At 33.2% G+C, this 15,872-nt stretch overlaps 1 long non-coding RNA gene across 1 annotated transcript; it reads left to right on the top strand.

Moving 5' to 3' along the window:
- Positions 1-2,091: 2,091 nt before the first annotated feature.
- LOC121228161 (uncharacterized) lies at positions 2,092-3,224 on the top strand. The gene is made up of 2 exons (XR_005925676.1): positions 2,092-2,241; positions 2,737-3,224. It is a non-coding gene; the product is annotated as an uncharacterized lncRNA (long non-coding RNA).
- Positions 3,225-15,872: the final 12,648 nt, after the last annotated feature.

The raw sequence follows: 15,872 nt of genomic DNA, 5'->3' as shown, positions 1-15,872 counted from the left end.
ATTTGATAAACCCAAAAAGTCATAACCTCGAAAACTAAGTAAATTTGTGATTTTTATAAACTCTCATTCATGACCGTGCTAATAGCATTCTCAACAGAGAAACCCAATTTTTCCTATAAACCTAACAAATATTTAACAAATAAAAAGAAAAAAGAAAAAGACTCCTATAAACCTTTTTCAAATCATCATGTTTTGCATTCTTGACAACATGATGAATCATCTAATATTTTACACCCATCTCTAAGCATAAAATTTATTGTAAGGCTTATTTTCATCTAATTTGTTTGTAAATTAGTTAGAAAAAGATGTAAATTTAAATTTTTTAGTTTTGTAATATTTTAAATTTTTTAGATACATGTATTTTAAAATTTATTATTTCTTTTATATTTAAAAATATATATACATATTTTTATATTTTTCTTTTAAATTTTTAAATGTTATTATAAATAATAGATTATGGCATCATCAGTACCATGTGTCACAACCTAAGAGTGCAATGTGTCTTATATTTAACACTGTCACAAAAAAGTATTGGCAAAATGAAAATTCAGGTACCAACTTGCATATGTACCAACTTGGAAGGTGTCAGATTCGGGGGGCTAAATACGTATATGAGCCTTATAATTATAATTAAATATAAACACATAATATTATTTATATATAAACACATAATATTATTTATATATAAATAATATATTTTATAATTTTTATTTAATTATGTGTTTGAAGATCAAATCGATGGAATTTGTTAATATGAATGGTTAAATTTATTGAAATATTTAGAATTAGGATCAAACTGATAGAATGTGTAAGCATTGAGGACTAAATATGTTATTATACTAGTTAAAAAATGGCACATCATCACTTTCATTAACCATTTAACATAGAGTGACCGAAATAGAACCATCTAAAGCGTGAGTGGCCAAAATAAAAATGATCTAAAATGTTAGTGATTCAATTGAAAATTTTTATATTTGGGTGACCAAAATAGAAACACACTAATAGTTGAATAATTAATATTATAATTTACCCTAAATGAAAACTACTATAACAATGATAGCATATGTCAAATTAATCTCAAGTCCTAGTTCTAAAACCAAACATTAAATTTAGGTTTGGATTTAAATCACTTCAAAATTTAAAAATAATAAATTAATATTAATTAAAAAGAATATTTTTAAAAATAGGGTAAACTATACCATTAGTCATCCAACTATTAGCATGTTTCTGTTTTGGTTACCAAACTATAAATAATTTCACTTTTATCACTAATGTTTTAGATCGTTTTTATTTTGATCACTATCCATTAAATGGTTAATAGAAATGGCATGGCCTCTTTCTAACGGGTAGAATAACATATTTAGGCCTCAATACTTACAGATTCTATAAATATAATTCTAATTCTAAATAAATAAATAAATAAATAAATAAATAAATAAATAAATTTAACATTTAACATTTATAAATTCTATCCATTTCATCCTCAAACACATATTAAATATAAATATAATTAATTTATGTAAAAAAAATATTTGTGTATAACATAGAAATCAAAGAAGATATAAGTATAAATCTATAAGACTTACTTGAATAAAATGACAAAATTTAATGTTTATTTTTGTTAAAATAAAAAATTAAATAAACTTCTTTTACATATTTATTGAATTTAATTATATATATTGTTGCTACCTACAGTTGTTGTTTGCTTAATATGAAAATTGTCAATAGAAATGCTTGACTACAGTTGTCACATCTTGAAAATCGGGTTGGTAGTATTGATATTAAGTTATAGATTAAAAAAAGAGTAAATAGAAAACACGTTAGTAATTAGGACTAAATAGGAATAAAAGCTAAAATAGAGAACTTAAATGGGTAAATTAGGACTAATGGTTAGTGGGGGACTTGTTAAAACAATGGTAGAAATAGGAGGGATTTAAAGGACAAATAAACCGAATTTAGAAATGAATTTTGCCATATAAGCCATCAGTGTTCATTTTCTTCCTCACGTTTTCAATTTCTTTATTTTATTATTTTCTTTCTTTTCATACTTTCTTCATTTCAAAAATTTGTTGCGTCCGGTAGTTGGTTTGCTCTTAAAATTTTCGTCACATGGTATTTTCTTAGCAATCAAGCACCATTTTCTTCTTTAAATTTTCAAGTAAAACACCATTTTTTCTCTTAAGCATTGGTTCGGTTATTGAGTGGACCACTCAAGAGTCACAAAGGATAGCAAGATCGAAGGTAAAAAATCTATTTTCATATCAAATCTGCATGAAATGCTTTTGACTAAAGTATCTACGGTTTAGATAAGAAATATAAATAATCTTTGTTTTTTTCTTTTTAAATGTTTGGCTTCATGAAAATGAGAGATCGAAGCTGGTGAAGTTATGAAATGTTATTTTTAAATGATTTTCAATGAGATTTGATAATATTAGAAAGTTTTACGATCTGATTTAATAAAGTTTTTAAGGGAATTTATAAACCAAATAGTTTTGCTCTTGAGGAAGACGATGAACAATGGTTGGTTGTGGAATAAAAAAGTTAAGTAGGATTACCCTTTTCTTTGTAACAACTTGGATTTGCAAATATATGTAAGCTAGGAGGGTTAAAAGTTAAAAAATAAAGGGAAATAATGACATAGTAAAAATTTGTTAGAAATCATGTAAATAGTGGGCTGCTGTGGAGTAGAGAATGAATTGAATTATTTTAAACAATTATGTGATGTGTATTTGTTAGTGCGAAGTTGAAAAATTCGGAAGAGCATCGACTAGCAAAGATAAAGGCAAGGAGAAGGTTACATAGTCAATGTTGTGGTGAACAAGATGAGTACTTTGTGTACTGCACTTCAAAACGAGGTCACGCAGGACTGGAAGACAAGTAAGACGTGCGGATTTGAAGAAATATATATGTGCGTCTAGGGTTAGGTTAAATATATACTATATAGATATAGGCGTCTAAAGTTTGTTATATAATATAAATATGCGCAATGTTATATATATTATATAAGTGTTATGGGACTTAATTTATATAATATATAATCATGATGTAAGAAGGGTACTGCTATATACAATAAATGCATGCGCAGGTTTTATTTATAATATAATATGCATTAAAAGGGTTTTGTATTATTTAATATATAAATGTATATATGCAGTGTGCGAACCTTAAATCTACTACGCTGCGTGTGTACCTATAATATTATGAAAACCTACATTGTATGCTAACATCTCATATGTGAACCCTGTTATTTTATGCTTGATGTTCTGTATATGCGAGCTTAATGCTTTGCGAACTATATTATGACATGTTGTGGTACTACGAGCTCTGTTAAAATTGTGTACCTAAAATGATGTGATCTGTAAATGTGTATTACTATGATATGTTGGCATTGTGAATTTTTGGAACCACTGGATATAGTTAGCATGCCATAAGATTGTGAGTACTCACTCATATAGTGTGATACGACATTGTTGCCTGGTGATTCGATGGAGAAATAAGGGAATGTCGAGCAATGCTCCATTCACCAGAGACCGTAAGGGTGTGTTTTTCGAAGAGTGTGAGCATTTGTGCTACACGTATATGGCGATTCGAGTGACTCTATGAGTCTTAGGGTTTGTTTTGGTAGATTCGTTTATCCAATGAGTATAGAATTCGTTTATCCAATGAGCATTTGTGTTTTTGGTCTGTTTAATTATTGGGACTTTTTAATCTCCGTGTTTGCTTGTTTAGATTAAATTGTTGTTTGAATTATATGATACTGCCTATATGAACTAACGGGACATTTTGCAGCTAGTAAAGCCTGTTGAAATTTAGGTACGTCTTATTCCGCTTATTATATGACTTATTGTTTGATTTAGAAAAGCATGCTCTTAGGACTAAATGCTTTGTGAAATATTCTATATATGTGTGGTGAGTATGGATGGTTGGTGTGATTTGTGGTAGATTTTTGGAGAGTCACCTCGGTGGCCAATGTGTTATTCAAAATTCGGGTAGGATTGTCTCGGTTGGGTTTGGGGTATCATATTTAGTGATATTATAGCTAGAATTACAAAATAATAATAAATGGGTTTTTAATAAATAAATAAATAATTTTAGCATTTTTGGACAAAAATAATTTTGTATGAAAATTAGTTGTAAATGGGGTAAGAACAAGAACACATTGCTTTCTTTGAAAATATTTTCTTGAAAAAACATTACCTTGGATCATTTACCACTTCTCACTTTCCCATTTTATTTAAATTAAAGCAAATAATAGATGGCCTCTGGTTGCTAATGCATCGGCGGGACCACTTCCGAGACAAGCTGCACCTGGAACTGGTTTCAAGCCCTTGGTTCAAGCACTGATTGAGGCGTTCCAGAGTATAGCTGGTGGGAACCTTGCCACAACTGGCAGAGGTTTTCCACTCGAACGGCTTCGAGCTTTGGGTGGTAAAGAGTTTCGGGGAGCTAAGGGAGTTGATTCGATGATTGTTGAATATTGGTTGGAGAGTGTTGAAAGGATCCTTGAACAGATGGGATGATCAAATGAGGAAAAGTTGGGTTGCACCGTATCCTTACTAAACGGTGAAGCTCAGCCATGGTAGAATACGGTAAAGAGGGGACCACTGCTGATCACCTGACTTGGGAGTTCTTTTTGGAGTCTTTCCAAAAGAAGTACTTGGGAGAGCAATACTTAAATGTGAGGAAGAGAGTTCTTGGATCTGGTTCAGTGAATTATGTTTGTGGCTGAGTACGAGTCTGAGTTTGTGCGGCTCAGCCAGTATGCTCTGGAGATGGTGTTCTTTGAAAGGGAGAGGTGTAAGAGGTTCCGGTTTAGGCTAAATCAAAACATTCGAGTATACCTAGTAGCACATATTGCAAAGGTCTTTGATGATTTGGTAGAAAGGGCTAAGGCTATGGAAGAGACGTTAACTGAGCCACCAAGACCGGTTGCCATTTAGACTGGGAAAAAAGGCTCTGATCGATCAGAGTCATCAAGGAGGCTAGGCAAGAGAGGTCGAGAGATTCGGAGGTCTGACAAGAATGATCAGTGAGATTCTCGTTCGAGTCAGGCCAGATCGCAGAGTACAATGGTAGTTGTTTTGGGTGGATTGGTTGGGTTCTCGGTATGTCAACATTGCGAACTAGGCATCCATGAGTGTGTTGAAGGGTGTATGGGGCATGTTTGCTCTGCGGGTCGAAGGAGCATCAAATTTATAACTGCCTGATGAGAGACGAGATGGCTTATACTGTAACACTTGTTAGAGGCCGAGGTTGAGGTCATAGAAGTAGTGAAATATCGATAGGTTAGAGATCAGTTGCCTACACTATAACTTTACTAAATGAGTCGGGTGGAGTTACTCTTGTTTATGTTATGAAGGAGTTGCGGGAGCACTCGACGACGGATGTGATAGCAAGTATCTTTCTACTAAAATCCTTCTCTTTATTTTCGTTGATAGATTCGGGTTCTACTCATTCATATATTGTGACTGACTTGGCGAGTGATTTAGGGATTCCAGTAGAGACCATTAGGCAGGGAATGGTAGTGATGAGTTTGCTAGTAGGAAGTGTTTTGGTTGATTAGGTTTATCAATGGTGTCCATTGGCAGTAAAAAGATACACTTTTTATGTGGATCTGATAAAGCTCCCGTTTCGTGGGTTCAACGTAATTCTCGGGATGGATTGGTTGACGGAGCATGGGGCAAGGATTGATTTTGAGATGAAGCGTCTTACTTTGGGAGTCGAAGGTGGATTGGATATTTTAGTTGGGGGGAGAGACCCAAATTCTTCTCTAATGTGGTGTTTGTGACTAAGACTAAGTAGCTGATGAGTAAATGTTGTGAAGTTTACTTAATTTATGTACTTAGTTTTGGGATTAAAGGTTCGGGAGTTTAGGATATCTGGGCTGTGAAGGATTTTCCTGATGTCTTTCTAGAGGAGTCACCCGATTTTTCGTCAAATCAAGAACTTGAGTTTGGTATTGAGGTTTATCCTGGTACCATATCGGTGACTATTAAACCTTATCGCATCACACGAAAGAACTCAAGGAGCTGAAGATCCAGTTGCAAGAGTTGTTGGATTGAGGGTTTATCTAACCGAGTGTATCTTATTGGGGTGTGCCAGTGTTATTTATAAAAAAGAAAGATGGTACCTTGAGACTGTGTATTGATTATTGATAGCTGAACAAGTTAACCATCAATAATAAGTATTTGTTGCCTCAAATTGATGACCTATTTGATTAGTTTCAAGGAGTGATAATGTTCTTGAAGATCGATTTGACGTTTGGGTATTATCAACTCAAGGTGAAAGTGTAACACCCCTAACCTGAATTCGAACGCCGGATTAAGGCTAAGAGGTATTACCGAACTAAACATTTAATTATCTCATTCACAGTGTCAATAAACATAAACAGAGATCGAGCTGAAATACATACTGATATTTAAGTTATACGCCATTTTCGTATGGCCAAAATATTTACAATTTCAAAACATAGTTATCATCAGCCTAACCTATACATGCCATATCGAGTCCAAAATATAACTATACCAAAAAGATCGATAGTGTGATGAACTGCTGACGATCCCCGAGTCGGTGGCCAAAATCAACAATCTATAAAACAGAGAAATAAAGAACAGAGTAAGCTTTCAAAGCTAGTAAGTTTTAAGCATCACAAACAATTAAAGACTTATCGAAAATCGAAACATTCATTCACACTTAAGTATCATTCTTTAGTACTAATAATTCACAAAAATCATTGACTGAATGTACATAAGTACATAAAGAAATTTTAACATATAATTCATATACAAATATACCATGACCGATTAAATCATTCTCATATTCACAAATATAACCATCAATCATATTTATATATATTCTTCTTTGATGCTAATGATTCACTTCGAAATCAATTCACTGATGAGTAAGTAATACGTACCTAAACATTTTAAATGTATAGTACTTACTCGACGATGGTTTACTGTGAACATTCAATATCGTAATCTTACTTAACTTACTGGCATTAAGCCTGTTAGGTCTTAGGACTTGAAACCAATTACCAGCACAAGCCTGCGGGAATTTAAACCCGGTATAATACCAGCTCGAAGCCTACAGGACTTTAGCCCGGACATATTTCCAGCACGTAGCCTGCAGACCTTAAGTCCGGATATAATTCCAGCACATAGCCTGCGGACCCTAAGTCCGGATATAATTCCAGCACATAGCCTGCGGACCCTAAGTCCAGATATACATCACTGAATGTCATGCATACTTATTCGCAAGAAAATTCAATTCACATAACATCTCACAATCATAGTTCATTTATTCCATTCGAATAATAGCATAACATGGGCACCATTCATATAAATTTTGGCTCAATAACATACATAAGAATATATGTCCGTTTACTTTCCAAGCTTAACTTCTAATGTCTATTCGGCTTTAAGCCTTAAACATAAATTATTTGTCACTCAACTATATTCAAATAGAATCAATAGATCGCAGTACAGTTATCATACACATATCAAGACATTATCAATTACGTACTAAATGTGACTATTCAAAACTTACCTCGGATATGCTTGAACGGTTGCGGAAAGGCTACTCAATTACTTTCTCTTTTCCCCTATCCAACTTCGACCCTCTTTGCTCTTGAGCTTAAATTCAAAAATTTTAAATTAGTCATTATTCGACTATTCAAGCATTTCTTCAGAAATATAATATATATATTCGACTTTCACACACATAGATCATAGTAAGTTTATAAGAAAACATTAAGCAACTCATTAACAAATTTTTATCAATGATTACCACATAATCACAAATTCACAATAAACTGTCTTCCTGAGCAACAGTCACCAAATTATTTATAACTGGAGCTACAAGTAAAATTTCCCTGAAAATAGACTCATATATCTTTTATCCATAAAATTTTCAGAATTTTTAGTTTGGCCAATCAATACTAGATTTTTCTTAAAGTTTCCCCCTGTTTCACTGTTTGACTAATTTGACCACCCTTTATTACAAATCAAATTTCTAATTGTACAGAAGTCAAAATATGTTCTCGTTGATTTCATTTGAAACTAGACTTATTAAGCTTTAATTAAATAGTTTATTCATTTTCTAACTCCACTCTCACAATTTATGGTGATTTTCCAAAATCACTTTACAGCTGCTGTCCCGTTCAGATTTATTACAATATACTAAATCACAACTCTTTGCATTCATATTATTAACCAAATATAGTTATGCAACCAAAACACAAATCATATATACCTTGTAATATGCATATCAAAATAACTCCAACCATGATCGGATATAACCGAATTTAAACATGAAAATTAAGCCATTTTCGAACTCCTATACTAAATCAATACATACCAAAAGCTAATTTTTACATATCCGTCAACTCGAACCTAAAACCATAACCGAATACTCAAGTACATATTATCTATTCTATTATTACAATTTATGCACATGTGGCTAAAACAAATTGAACCATTTTGAACACAAATATCAACTAAAAATACAACCATTTCCATATGTATATTTTACTCATGCAAAGACCATAACCGAATCAACCATAGATACCACCCAAATCATCAATTATTTTTTTAACACACCTAACTACTCAAAATCAACCTTTCATACACTCATATCTAATATCATAGGTAATGCCAAATGTTCAAATTCAACTAAATTTAAAGATTTAACCTTCATCATTTTAATTAATCACTACTTATTCTTCAAAACTTCAAATACAAGGTAATTAACACATATACTCATTTTATTTTATTCCCACCATGACCGAAAGCTCAAATTCTCCCAAAACTCAAAATTTTAACATGGGTTGAAATAAGAACTCGATAACTAACTTAAAAACAACTAAAATTTTAAGAACTAATAAAAATTCTTACCTTGATATAAGCCTATGGTAACCGAATGAAGTTTTCTCCCCTTTCCTCTCTTACATTTCGGCCAAGAAGAACAAAGGTGAAGCTTTGTTTTCATCACCCATTTTCTTTTTATTAATTCATTACTAAATTAAAATTATAAAACCATTATAATTAAATAATACATATATTCTATATAACATATCATCATGGCCGGCCACTACCTAAATAAAATGAATATTTGACATGCAAGTCCATCCTCTTTGTCACATGCATTAATAGGCCACTTAAGATTAACCTATCACATTTCAGAATTTTCTCACATAAGTCCTGTTTAATAATTTCACATACAATTGACCAAATTAAAACATGAAACTTTCACACGTGCATGTACACATACAGTAAGCATAGATTATAACGGTTAATTATTTTTATGACTCAGTTTTGTGGTATCGAAACCACTTTCCGACTAGGGCCAAATTAGGGCTGTCACAGAAAGAGGCTAATATCCTAAAAACTGCATTCAGGACTCGGTATTGGCATTACAAGTTCCTGGTTATGCCATTTGGGTTGACGAATGCACCTGCGGCATTTATGGACCTGATGAACTGAGTTTTTTACTCGTATTTAGAGTAGTTCATGGTTGTCTTTATAGATGATATTCTCGTGTATTCCCATACCAAGGATGATCATGATGTACATCTATGGGTTGTACCTCAGATTTTGTGAGAGAAGCAGCTGCATGCGAAGTTAAGTAATTGCCAGTTTTGGCTTCGAAAAGTGATGTTCCTCAAGCATGTGGTGTCTTCCGAAAGGATTCGTGTGGTCTGAAGAAAGTTGAGGTTATTCTGGAGTGAAAGCAGCTGAAGAGCGTTACTGAGGTCTACAATTTTCTGGGATTAGCGGAGGTACTATTGTAGATTTGTTGAAGGGTTTCCCATTATAGCTGCACCCTTAACGAAGCTACTTCAGAAGAATGTGTTGTTCAAATGGATTGAGGAAAGACAGTGATATTTTGAGAAGCTGAAAACAGTATTGACTGAGGCGGCAGTGTTGGTTCAACCTGAGTCTGGGTAACAGTATGTTGTTAATAGTGATGCATCGTATACGAGTCTCGGATGTGTTTTAATGCAGGATGAGAAAGTGGTAGTGTATGCTTCAAGACAGTTGAGGTCATATGAGCCTAATTACCCAACCCATGATTTGAAGTTAACTGCTGTGGTCTTTGCGCTCAAGTTTTGGCATCGCTATCTTTATGGTGAGAAGTGTGTTATCTACACCAATCATAAGAGTATTAAGTATCTCTTATCCAGAAGAAGCTAAACTTAAGATAGATGTGCTAGATTGAGTTGCTAAAGGACTATGATAGTGTGATTGAATATCACATTGGCAAAGCGAATATGGTTGCTGATGCTTTGAGTCAAAAGTCGATGGTTGAATTGTGAGCTATGTTTGAATGGTTGAGTTTAACTAGTGATAGTGGGTTGTTGGTCGAGCTTTAGGGAAGCCAACTTTGTCTAGTCAGATTAAGGAGAGGCAGTTAGTGGATGAGTTCTTAGCAAAAAAGATCCAGCAAGTTGAGGATGGTAGTGATGGAGATTTCGAGTTGAATTCTGATGGCATCTTGAGTTTTTGTGGGAGGCTGTGTGTGCCTGTTGATGAGGAACTTAGGCATGCGATCCTTATTGAGGCGCATAGTAGTCCCTATGCTATGCACCTTGGTAGTATCAAGATATATAGGGAGTTGTATTAGTGGCCTGGATTGAAGCGGGATGTTACCGACTTCGCGGGCCATTGTATGGTTTGTCAAAGGGTGAAGGTAGAGCATCAACATCTTTCGGGTTTGTTACAGCCGATACAGATTCCAAAATGGAATTGGGACAATATTACGATGAATTTTATTTCGGGTTTGCCATTGTCGGACGAAGTAAAATTCGATTTGGGTGATTGTTGATCAATTCTCGAAGAGTGTGCATTTTCTAACAATGCATACTAATTACTCGATGGAGAGATTAGTTGAGTTGTACATGGTGAAGATAGTTTGAATTTATGGTTTACTAGTTTCAATCATTTTAGATAGAGATCCGTAATTTACCTTGAGGTTTTAGAGGAGTTTTTAGGGAGCTTTGGGTTCAAAGCTTAACTTTAGTACGGCTTATCATCCCTAGATAGATGGTCAATCATAACAGGTAATTCATGTAACAGCCCATTTTCAGTGAAATCGGAATAGTGGTTTCGGGACCACAAATCCTAGCCGAAAATAAAATTTATTTTAATTTTATTGCATGGTTCATATTGTGATAGAGATGTCATGTGAAAATTCTGATAAGAAAATTTTACTAATTATGTGCTTAATTACGGGAAGGACTAAATCGCATAAAATGTAAAAGTTGAATTCTAGTTTCTAGAAGGATTAAATAGCTATGAAATTCAAAACTTGAGGTCCTTGTATGGTAATTGACCATTAATCAAAAGTTATTAGATGTTTTTGATGATTCATCCAGGGAAATGTAAAAAAAAGACAAGGACTAAATTGGAAATAAAAATAATTAAAGATGATAAATAATTAAAATATAATTAAAATCATTTTATATCATCTTCTTCCCCAAAAATTCCATGGAAAGCTTAGAAAAGAGAAAACAATCTTTCTTGGCTTAATTGGATAAGTTTTCTTGTCCCGTTTTAAGTAATTTTGATATTTTTAAAACCGGGATAATTTAATCTATCTATTTGGGGGATTAATTTAAAAAGTTATCAAAGTATAGAAGTTATACCATAGATGAATATGCTGAAAATTTTAAAATTTATGGTGGAAAATGAAAGATTGTTGATAGATAAACATCTTTTACAAAGTAAATTTTCATGAAAATATGATTTAGGGACTAATTTGTAAAGTGGTAAAAATTGAAGAAAAATTCTAAAATTTATGGAATACATGTGCTGTAAATTTTATATTGAAATTTTGGTTAGGCTTAGAATAAAGAGTAAATTGCATGAATTTCATTTTCCAAGCCTAGGGATGACATTAGAATTTATAGAAAGTTTAAGGGCAAAATGATAATTTTGATTAGGATGTAAATTGAGTCTAATTGAATATTAAATGTGATAAATTGATGATTAAATTCATTTATATACATCCGGATAACTCAAATTCAAAGTTAGATCGGGGAAAGGAGAAAGTTTCGGATTAATAGATCTATATACGTAAACAAGTGTCGAGGTAAGTTCGTATAATTTAATTGAGCATGTAAGTATGTTGAATTGGATGTTGTATTTGTATGGAATATGATTTATTTGTATGTTAATTGTTTGGATGTTACAATATAAGAAATGAATACATGCTTGAAATTGTTTAAAAAGGGTTAAGTTCCGCTTGAATATTGAATTTCGATGGATAAATGTGATTTCCCTTATTGAATGAGGTCTTGCATTTGTTGCTGACAAGATTTAGCTCGGACGAGTAATCCTATTGACCTCATTACAGAAAGGATTTAGCCTGGACTGATAATTCTGATATAAACCCTCTTGAGCATATATTATAGATAGGATTTAGCCCGGACGGGTAATCCTGAATAAACTCTTATGATCATATATTGGAAACAGGATTTAGCTTGGACAAGTAATCCTGTTATGTGATATGTGGCTTGAGAGTGTGCTCACTGATTATGTGCCCTAATGGGTATCTTGAATATGAATTGACGGGTTATTGAATTGTACACCTTGAGTGTACTATTTAAGTATCCGTCAGAATTTCAATGATTCAACGGATAAAATACTTGACATGTTATGAGAATTATGAGACGAAATGAATAATGTCTTGAAATAATATAGCATGATGAGCTCATTTACTTGATATATATGAGAATTAAGTTACTAACTTGCTTGTTTGAATGCATGTGTTTAGGCAATTTTGCCAAGTTGATGGAAACATGTTATTATATGCTTAATTTTAATAAAGAGATTGGTAAGTTTAATTCCAGTTATAGAACTTACTAAGCATAATATGCTTACTAGGTTTACTTTTCTCTATTTTATAGTGCTCGGAAGCTTGCAAAGGTTTGTGAACAGTTGGAGCATCATCACACTATCCATAAGCTTGTTTTGGTATAAATAGTAACCTCATTTTGGTATAATGGCATGTATAGGTAACTTAGCCAAATGTTGGTATATAAATGTTATTTGTAATCTAGCTATTTGAAATGGCTAGTAATGATTATATTTTGGGATATCTATTAAGGCAATCTTATGGTATTATCATGAGTGCATATGTTATGGTTTGATTGAGCAATGCTAAATGAATATAGCTATTAAAGGTAAAATCATAATAATATATGCAATGATATATCATATTAGATGTTAGAATTAGCTTGAAAACAATGCTTGAATTGGTTGGTATTTGGATATAAGTTTTGGTGCAGGAAATTAGTAAAATTTTGGGTGAGAAATGAAGCTAGAAATTGCTTTATTTTGTCCACACGGGCAGACACACGGGTGTGTGTCTAGACCGTGTGTGACACACGGTATGGCACATGGGCGTGTGGTTTGGCCATAGGTCCCCTGCATCTTAAATTAGAGAAACAGAATGCTCAGAATTGAGTACACGGGCAGAGACATGGGCGTGTGTCTTAGTCGTGTGTGCTACATGGCCTAGAACACGAGCATGTATCTTGGTTGTGTGAACCCTGCACCTAATTTTTGAAAATTAAATTGATCACATGTCCTATTCACACGGGCATGTGGCTGGCCGTGTGGCACAAGTCAGAGAGTTACATGGGGTTGAACACGGCCTGCAACACAGGCGTGTCCCTTGGATCACACGGGCGTGTGAGCCCTGTAACTAGGAAAATTTTAAAAATTTTGTGAAAAATTCTTGGAATTTCCAATCAAGTCTCGTCTTGATTTTAATACTCGTTTTGGGTCTCGAGGATCCATTTAAGGGACGTTAAGAATAATATTGGAAAATGAATAGTAATTGATTGAAATATTTGTAAATGTTTTGTAAACTCTAGTAATACTTCATAATCTTGTTCCGACGATGGATACAGGTTAGGGGTGTTACAATTTAGATACTTGAGGATATGTTACACAGTTGTGACATCGAGTTTGGTGATAGTTGGGAGCAATATCTATCTTTAGTGATATTTGCATACAATAATAGTTACCAGTTGAGTATCCAGATGACATTGTTTGAGGCATTGTATGGTAGGAGGCGTAGAACCTCTCTTTGTTGGTCTTAGTTGGGTGAAAGACGTGTTGTGGGTCCAGATTTGATTTGAGAGATTGAAAAGAAGGTGAAATTGATTGGTGATAGACTGAAAGCTGCTTCTAATAGGCAAAAGTCTTATGCATATTTGAAATGTCGTGATATCGAGTTTTAGGTTGGTGATTGAGTGTTCTCAAGGTTTCACCTTGGAGGAAAGTTCTAAGATTCGGACGAAAAGAAAAGTTGAGTCCTAGCTTTATTGGGCCTTATGAGGTTATTGAGAGGACTGGACCAGTAGTTTATTGACTCAGATTACCGGCTGAACTTAAACGAATTCACGATGTATATCATGTGTCTCTGTTACGTAAATATCGATCTGATTTGTCGCATGTCGTTCCTATTGAGGAGATTGATGTTCAACATGATCTTACTTATGAGGAGGAACCGGTTGAGATCTTAGCTCATGAGGTTCAGGTATTGCGTAACAAGAACATACATTTGGTAAAGGTTTTGTGGTGTAACCACAAGACTGAGGAAGCTACTTTGGGAAACCAAGGATGCAATGAGACGATAATATCTTTATCTATTCAATTAAAGTAATTTTGAGGACTAAGTTCTTGTTAGAAGGGGAGAGTTGTCACATCCTGAAAATCGGGTCGGTAGTATTAACATTAAGTTGTAGATTAAAAATAGGGTAAATAGAAAACACGTTCGTAATTAGGATTAAATAGGAATAGAAGCTAAAGTAGAGAACTTAAATAGCTAAATTAGGACTAATGGTTAATGGGGGACTTGTTAAAACAATGGTAGAAATAAGAAGAATTTATAGGATAAATAAACCAAATTTAGAAATGAATTTGGCTATATAAGCCATCACTGTTCATTTTCTTCCTCATGTTTTCGATTTCTTTATTTTATTATTTTCTTTCTTTATACACGTCATTCATTTCAAAAATTTGTTGCGTCTGGTAGTTGGTTTACTCTCAAAAATTTTCTGTACTTGGTATTTTCTGAACAACCAAACACTATTTTCTTCTTTAAATTCTCAAGTAAAATACCATTTTTTTTTCTCTTAAGCTTTGGTTCGGTTATTAAGCAGACCACTCAAGAGTCACAAATGATAGCAAAATCGAAGGTAAATAATCTATTTTAATATCAAATATTCATGAAATGCTTTTGACTAAAGTATCTACGGTTTATATAAGAAATATAAATAGTCTTTGTTTTTTTTTAAATGTTTGGCTTCATAAAAATAGTGGATCGAAGCTGGTAAAGCTATGAAATGTGTTTTTTTAAATGATTTTCAATGAGATTTGATAATATTAGAAGGTTTTACGATCTGACTTAGCAAAGTTTTTAAGGGAATTTATAGACCAAATGGTTTTGCTCTTTAGGAAGACGATGAACAGTGGCTGGTTGTGGAAGAAAAGAGTTAAGTAGGATTACCTTTTTTTTAACAACTTAGGTCTGCAAATATATGTAAGCTAGGAGGGTTAAAAGTTAAAAATAAAGGGAAATAATGACATAGTAAAAATCTGTTAGAAATAACGTAAATAGTGGGCTGTTGTGGAGTAGAGAATGAATTAAATTATTTTAAACAATTATGTGAGGTGTATTTGTTCGTGCGAAGCCGAAAGTTTTTGGAGGAGCATCGACTAGCAGAGATAAAGGCAAGAAGAAGGTCACATAGTCGATGTTGTGGTGAACAAAGTGAGTACTCTGTGTATTGCACCTGAAAATGAGGTAGCGCATGCCTGGAAGTCAAGTAGGACTTGCGAACCTTGAAGAAATGTATATGT

The sequence above is a fragment of the Gossypium hirsutum genome, chromosome A04 (genome assembly GCF_007990345.1).
Source record: "Gossypium hirsutum isolate 1008001.06 chromosome A04, Gossypium_hirsutum_v2.1, whole genome shotgun sequence".
NCBI lineage: Eukaryota > Viridiplantae > Streptophyta > Magnoliopsida > Malvales > Malvaceae > Gossypium > Gossypium hirsutum.
The sequence above is the reverse complement of the archived record's forward strand: the minus strand, read 5'-3'. Positions and strand labels throughout refer to the sequence as shown.